Source organism: Sinocyclocheilus grahami, unplaced genomic scaffold, assembly GCF_001515645.1.
Source record: "Sinocyclocheilus grahami isolate Dianchi unplaced genomic scaffold, SAMN03320097.WGS_v1.1 scaffold170.1, whole genome shotgun sequence".
NCBI classification, from domain to species: domain Eukaryota; kingdom Metazoa; phylum Chordata; class Actinopteri; order Cypriniformes; family Cyprinidae; genus Sinocyclocheilus; species Sinocyclocheilus grahami.
This window is the reverse complement of record NW_015505349.1, coordinates 488,215-496,345: the sequence shown is the minus strand read 5'-3', so window position 1 is coordinate 496,345 and position 8,131 is coordinate 488,215. Positions and strand designations below refer to the sequence as shown.

Sequence of the window (8,131 nt, the reverse complement as noted above, 5' to 3'; positions counted from 1 at the left end):
CTTTGTAGAAAACGAAGCGTTTGAGAGAGGCGGGGCATAGAGGACCTACAATAATGTACAGTATTTGAAAAATAATGTGTTTTTTGAACATTAAAGCATGTCAACATATTCTGTTACACCAAATACACAAAATAATGATCTTTAAAAAAGCATCATATGACCCCTTTAACTGTTCCCTCCTGGTGGAATGACCTGCCCAACTCAATCCGAGCAGCTGAGTCCTTATAGCCATCTTCAAGAAACGACTAAAACACATCTATTCCACCTTTATTTGACCCTCTAACTCTAGCACTTTCTATTCTATTTTAATTCTACTTTATCTATTTATCTTCTTTTTTTATTAAAAAAAAAAACGTTTGTGTTGGCATGTGTGTTTAGGCAGAGAACTGAAGGTTTGAGCCTCAGATGTGCAACGTGATCAGCTGGCCTTGAGTGTGAAGAGACTGTGCAGGATGGAGCCAATCATTTCACACTTTGTCCCATAATATGATGAATAATTCACACTGCTTTAATCAGCCCTCATTTAGTGGCTCGTTTGTCCCCTCACACCTATAAAATCCTTGCTCACACACTCCTCAACGCCTCGCAGAGTCTGGAGGACTGTCAAGGCTAATTAAGTGGCTTTTTACATCCTTTAAAATGTTTAGTTTTCATCACAATATCATTTTGCTTCTCACTTTACCGTTAGAGCGTTTAAGCTGACACAGAGGTCCTCTATTTAAACCAACTACTGATCTCTTCAATTTTACCTCATTTATACATGCTGTACAATGGGTCCAAATGTCTGAGACTACTAGTTATGATTCTTCTATTTTGCATCACTGATAATATATAGGCTATATATATAGAGAGAGAGAGAGAGAGAGAAGTTGTAAATAAAGATTATTAGACGTTTTACAAGACAATACTATTTCAGTCTGTGTACTTACTACTGTATATGCCTCAAAGAGGAACTGTCTAGGAACATTTTACAAAGAGGAAAGGAATAAGTGCATTGAATTAGTCCTAATATCACTACTGCTCTAGTGGGAGACATCAGTATTACATTGATCATGTGATCAAGTTATTTATTTATTGTTATTTATTTAATTTATTTATTGTGTGTGTGTGTGTGTGTGTGTGTGTGTGTGTGTGTGTGTGCTGTGCAGTAGTATAGCTTGTGCTGAAGTGTAGATTATTAGACGTTTTACAAGACAATACTATTTCAGTCTGTGTACTTACTACTGTATATGCCTCAAAGAGGAACTGTCTAGGAACATTTTACAAAGAGGAAAGGAATAAGTGCATTGAATTAGTCCTAATATCACTACTGCTCTAGTGGGAGACATCAGTATTACATTGATCATGTGATCAAGTTATTTATTTATTGTTATTTATTTAATTTATTTATTGTGTGTGTGTGTGTGTGTGTGTGTGTGTGTGTGTGTGTGTGGTCTGTGCAGTAGTAAAGCTTGAGCTGAAGTGTATATGTAACTGAATGTGCGGACATGGAAAGACATTCCAGGAAACACATGGACAAAATAGCATGTAACTTTACACAGCTGAGTGCCTCACTGATGGAAGGGTATATTCTAGCAGTCAAAATATACATTAAAATAACTTCTAGCCAACTGTGTGAGAGACAGAATCTGATGATGTAGGCAGAGTTTGCAGTTAGAAATAGACCAGTCTGATAAAATGATGTACTTGAAATGCCAAGGTCTTTGCACAGACGTTTCCTGAATGTCTAAATACATGGACAGGATGGTCTTAGAAGTATATGACGTAGGGGACAGTATTGGAAGTTCCAAAGACAGTAAGTGCCAGGCGGTCAAGGCTAAACTGGTTAGCATGGCCCTGTAAAGATTTTGAAGTCTCTAATGCTCATCAAGGTTGCATATTACAGCAAAAACTGTAATATTGGGAATTTTTAATTATAATTTTTTTTAATTTATTCTTGTGATGGCAAAGCTGAATTTTCAGCATCATTACTCCAGTGTCACATGATCCTTCAGAAATCATTCGTATATGCTGATTTGCTGCTCAAGAAACATTTTTTATTATTATCAGTTATATTAATTATATTAATTATAATAATTATTATTATTATAAGTCTTACTGACCCTAAACCTTTGAATTGTTGAGTACAATTCTTTACAAAAATTTACTGTTGTTTAATTAAATGTAAAATTAGTTTATTATATATTTTTTGGCAATTTATTATATATATTTTTTTCTTAAAGGGGTGGTTGATCAGCTTTTTTCGAAGGCTTGGTTGTGTTTATGGGGTGCAGTGTAACATGTGTTCATGGTTCGTAAAAAAAAAAAAACATTTTCAAATATTTTACTTTTATTCTACACCGCTGTTTCCGTTCTCGTCAAAATGGTCTGTTGAGTTCCTGGTTCTATGAAGCCCCTCCCTCAGAAATACGCAATCGGGCTCAGATTGGTCAGCTGGCCCAGTGTGTTGTGATTCGCTAACCGCATAGTGCACGTTGTCCGGAAACATCACGCCCCCTTACCATTAGTTGCATGTTCCGGGGGCAGGGTTTATGTAAACATCGGGGTTAGTGATGTCACAAACCCAGGAAGAAGCTCGTTGTAGTCCCTACCAGCCTTTTTTTGTAGTCCTTAAACAGCGATTTCTTTAAAAGAAAATATCTCCCTTTGTATTGAACTTTGGCTGTCGTAACCACCCCTTTAACATCAAACAGCTTTGAATAAGTAATGAAGATCCCACCCGCACTGTCTCATCAGAGCTTACAGATTACCCGGCCCCCACTGACAAACCGGTGTGTTGTTAACCTTCATGTTCACCTCTCTCACAAAGCACTTTTCATAACATCTGGCTGAGATTTTCTCCTTTTTTCTTCCATTTGGGCAGCATTCAGCAATGTCCACCTCACTTTAGCTCAGGTGCAGGCTTCCTTATTTTACACATGCTCTAATTAGAGAACGTCTAGACGGCATCCATACTGTTTGCATGACAGGCAGGAAAAGCTTGCCATTTACGGAAGGGAGAGTGCATGACGCCGTCAGGGAGAGCAGTTGTGGTTTGTGTGCCACTAACGGCACAGGGAGTGTCTGGAGATTTAGACAAGACTGTCCACACTGAACCCCCAACAAAAGCAATGCTTCCCTGCCCCCTTCTTGCAGGTCAAGAGTTCCTCTGTCCCAGAATCTTCACCCATCTTGTATTTGTCTCTGTGCATGAATATCAGGTTGGCCGCTGTGAAATTTGAAAACCATTCCCTTGAACATTACAGACTAAACTCAGTGTCAAAGTCTCAACCTCCGACAGGAAAATACATCATATTTTTACAGCGGCTGAGGTCACTTTGAAGTAAATGAACCCTCCATTACAGAGGAAGGGGAGAGGGGTTAAACACACATCTTGTTAAACCTCCACACAGTATGTGTTTTAAAATCTCACACAAAGATGTGATCCTGTCGATTTCAATAGACTGTGAGCTTCACAAAATTAAAATATATTTGGTAACACTTTACAATAAAATGAAATCTGTTCAAATTAAAGAGGTAGTTAACCCAAAATGAAAATTCTTTCATCATTTACTCACCCTCCACTTGCTCCAAACCTGCATGAGTTTCTTTCTTCTGCTAAACACAAAAGAAGATATTTGCTGGTAACATTTGATGGTTGCCATTGACTTCCATAGTATTTTTTCCATACTATGGAAATCAGTGGCCACTGTCAATTCTTTGGTTATCAAACAGTATTTATTAGCATTTATTACTCTAGATTAATGTTAATTTCTACATATACATTTTTAGCAATTCAAGTAAAAATTTACATTATTATGAATAAACATGAATTGAACAGTAGTGTAACAAATTTAACATGATCCTACATATATAAGTGTTTGTCTAGACTTTGTAACTTTGGAAACAAATTGAAAGAATGAACAAAAACAACACACTCAGTCTATTATCCAATATGTATTTCTATTTGTCTGAGTTAAGAGAGGAATGCACTGCCATTGCAGTGTCCTCTCAATTACACCGGAGAATTAATAGACATGAGATCAGCGTTTGTTCATTCAGATCAGAGGTAATTGACTTCATACACTTCAAGTCTCCACAATGGATTATTGCTAATTATTGTTCTGCAAGTGATAATAATGCTAATAATATTTCATATATTTTTGCTTTGTTGCATTTTTGGTCACTACGTAATTCGTTTTATTTATTTTAGGACAATCAGTTTGGAACATAGATGGATGTATTATTTTTTATTAACTTTTGAATGTTACATAATATATTTAAAACAAGATGTTTAACATCAACATCTATATGTTAGTTTTGTTTAACACTTTTGGTCACTACATAATTTAAATTTTATTTATTTCATTTGTTCATTTATGAATTCATTTAAATGTGTCATTTTTATTTAAATAAATTTGAATGCTAATGAAATTGAATATATTTTAAACAAGACAGTTTTGCTTTGTTTAACAATTTTGGTCATAATTTCACTTTCATTTCTCAGCTTTTTCAAAATTTGATGACTTTACTGTTATTTTAAGAAGTGGAAACAATTTGCAAATTATAATTACAATGAGAATGAATAGTGGCCAAACTTTAAAAAAAAAAAAAAAAAGTAGTTTGTGTATTTACTTAAAATAGTTATATTATCACCTCTATACCTTTAGTTAGTATAAACAGCAAAACTTTATTTGACCCTCTTGCTTAAACTTTTTTTACACAATTGCTTGTTTAAATTCTCACGGCCCTCAACAATCGTCAGAGTTCATGAAGGGAAAGGAGCGGAGGACATGAAAGCAGACATTCAAAGGGAATATCTGTGGTCTTCCCTCGAGTTTGCTGTTACAGCAGACTAATGTTTCCAGTTAGCCATGGAGCATGCCATGATAATAGTGGATCTAGCATGAGAGCTAGCAGCACCAGCATGGAACTGAGTACCCTGTTTATTCAGTTGGTCCAGGGATAATACCGTTGACCCGGTGTTGACACTTACTGTCAGATAACTGTTATGATGTGATGCTGTCATAACAGATAGCATGATAAGTTTGCTGTGATGTAAGCAAAGTTCTGCTGAACATTTTTGTAGTAGGTCATAGCTCTTTGGTGCAGTCAATGTCACAGAACTGACATTGTCAGCATCAATGTTGAGGGGTAACTAACTAAATTTAAGGATAGCATATAATAGCATATATAAAAAGTTAACTTGAAACGTTATAAATAGATATTAAAAGTAATTATATTTACAAGAATTGTATTTCATATACTGTATATAGTTTGTAATATAGTACTGCTTGTCTTTTTTTTGTGAAATATAAAAACTGCCTTCTTCATTCTCAAACATTTGTTCTTTGTTCCCATAGCATAATAATTACATAATCTGTTATATACTTTTAAATAGAAGTAGTTTCAAAGTAGTTCTACTTTTGGTTAGTAGCTCAGAGTGTAGTTAACTACTTGATCATAAAGACATTATAAGCGGGAGGAGACGGTTCTTTATTTATATAAAAACGCACTGTACTCACATACTTAGAAAATCCCTGAAATCACATACAGTATGTACTTCTTTTGATTATTCTATATGCAGTATAGTATTAATGTCTGTAGTATGAACTTGATGCGGACGTACTTGTCACATTGTCATGTGACCTACTAGATTAAGTTGCGTCACTTCATTGCAATTCACAGCTCCTCTCCCTTGGCCTCATGGGATGGTAAACTGTCTATTGGATGTGCTCTAAAGAATTTTGTTAGGAAGTAGTAGGTCAGGCATGTAAGTTTTGTATGCTGTTTTGAGTACTATGAATTCGGGCATACTACTCAACAGCTTTTCAACAGCTATAAAGTAGGCATATTCAGCAGCTAACCTGAAATATTACCAAAATGGCTGCCTTAAAGGAACTGTGCTGTAATTTTACTGCTTTAAATGGTTTTTACAGCGATGCCATAGAAGAACCATTTTTGGTTCCCCAAAGAACCTTTCAGTGAACAGTTCTTAAAGTAGCTATTTTTTCTTAGTGTGAAGAACATTTTGTGTAATGGAAAGCCTTGTAATAACCATGTTTTTTGGCACGTGGATTACCATTTGTATAACCACAGTTACCTAACTATGGTTAGTTTAGCAAAACCATGGTTAATTTGTAGTTACCATGGTTTAACTATAGTAACCGTGGTTTTGTTGTTTTTTTGTAGTAAAACCATGGTTAATTTTCATAAGGGAAGGTTCCATGGATGTTAAAGTTTCTTTGTGGAACCATAAACACCAATAAAGAACCTCTATATTTAAAAATAAAATGTATGGTTGCTAGAAGGTGCTGATGATTTAAAGAAATACGGTTAGCATTGCAAAGATACTACCACTTTATTACTAAATGATCCCAATAATTACACATTATTAATTAGTTTTAGTAACTGTCACGGGTGCTGGTGCAATACAAAGAGCACGACAAAAAGAATAATCCAACAAGGACTTTACTGATAATTCTGAAGAGGGGTACATCCAAACACAAGCAAATCAACATCAAACATCATAGACAATACAATAACTGGCCAGGACTGAACAGAAACGGGGAGTACTTATACAAAAGCAAGAGATGGAATAATGACTAAATCAACAGGACACAGGTGAACTGAATGAACTAATCAAGGGAACTAAGGAAAACTAGGTCACGAAACAAAACTAAACAGGAGAACAGGAAATGAAACACAGAAGTCCATAATTGTGACAGTAACAGAGTAAATTGTTTTCAAAAAGATCATATTGACATAGCCCCAGCAGGAGGGTTCTTCAGAGTGCAGTTCAGTGGGAGCTCTGAGAAGGGAAAGCCCATCTTATTCGTAGCTAGCCACCAAACCACAGCAGGCCTTATGGGAAACAATACTTCTAAAAGAAACCTCTTGTTTCTCGTAAAAAGGTCCATAACATTCTACTGTAGCATCTGGACCACTCAAACACACAATATATATTTTGTTAGCTAGATTTAACAAATACTCTGTAACACACCAGGAAGCCGAACAGGCCCCTGGTTCCATAACAACCCTGACACCAGATACTTTTACGACCTTGTGGAATGTGAGCAGAGACTCTCAGCTGCATTTTCCAGAAGCAAGAGGCCCAAATGCACAGTAGAAATTGACTTTTCTACTAATTAATTCATAGGAAAACCTTTCTTTGAATGAACAGTGTATCCTTCAGGTCATGGTGTATGTTGTCTTTGATATTTTTAGACTATTTTAGGCATGCTTATGAGGGAACCCATTCCTGTCATCCTTTCACTATATGTAATCCTACCTTGTTTAGTATCTATGAATTCGCCTTCATATGATCGAAACAAGCATGTATATTATATGTTGGTACATATGCAATATATATTAGGGTCCTGAGAATCTTTAGTAATTTCGATTCAAGTCCATTTGCAAATTACCATGCTTAGAGACAAAGGGTCATAAAACCCTCCAGCAATTGCCACCTCCCGCTTGGAATTTCCATCTTTCTCATTGAACAACCCCATCTTGAGAGGCGGGGATCTTCTCCGACCTTAAAGGCCCCGCTCCAGGGACCCACCCAGTCGGTGGTTCTGTTAGGTTTCGATAAGACGCTCCAACGCTCCAGAACATCCTAAGCTCATGCCAGGCTTCGGCCTTGTCCTTTCCATTCATCAAGATCCTCTGACTCAAAACTGGTTTTTTCATTGACCAACTTCAGCAAAGATCAGCTGGAAACTTACATGTTTAATCATGCAGATTTATGCTACAAGCTTTTGTAGAATTGTACAGTAAGAAAGTTATTTCCTTTAACCAGGAAATTAAAGTTCTTAGAATTGACAAGACAGTTGACCCTGAGAGGTCAGCTAAATATCTACAGCGGCTCTAAAATATTCATAATTAATTATAACTAGTTATGATTAATTATTCATATTTCCCATGAGCTGATTCGTTACACTACTCCTTAACATAATGAATTAGCCTATCATTTTACTAAGGCTGTCTGCAAGCATTATTAAAGACAGTGCTGAGGCAATGTAGTCATAGTGCTGGGAGCCTGGGACATATTCTGAATCTAATATAGTTCATAAAAGGATTGTAAAGCCTGAACAGAGTAATTGTAACTTACATTTTGATTTGTTGTTGAAAAAAGAAAAATGTAGTCTCG

The 8,131-nt window shown here is 35.9% G+C and overlaps 1 long non-coding RNA gene across 1 annotated transcript in view; it reads right to left on the bottom strand.

Annotated features, from left to right (window-relative positions):
• Positions 1–7,827, bottom strand: part of LOC107593434 (uncharacterized) — a 12,568-nt gene extending 4,741 nt beyond the window's left edge. The window contains exon 1 of the long non-coding RNA XR_001610084.1: positions 7,817–7,827. This is a non-coding gene — a long non-coding RNA (uncharacterized lncRNA). The remainder of the gene's footprint in view (positions 1–7,816) is intronic.
• Between the last annotated feature and the right edge of the window lie 304 nt (positions 7,828–8,131).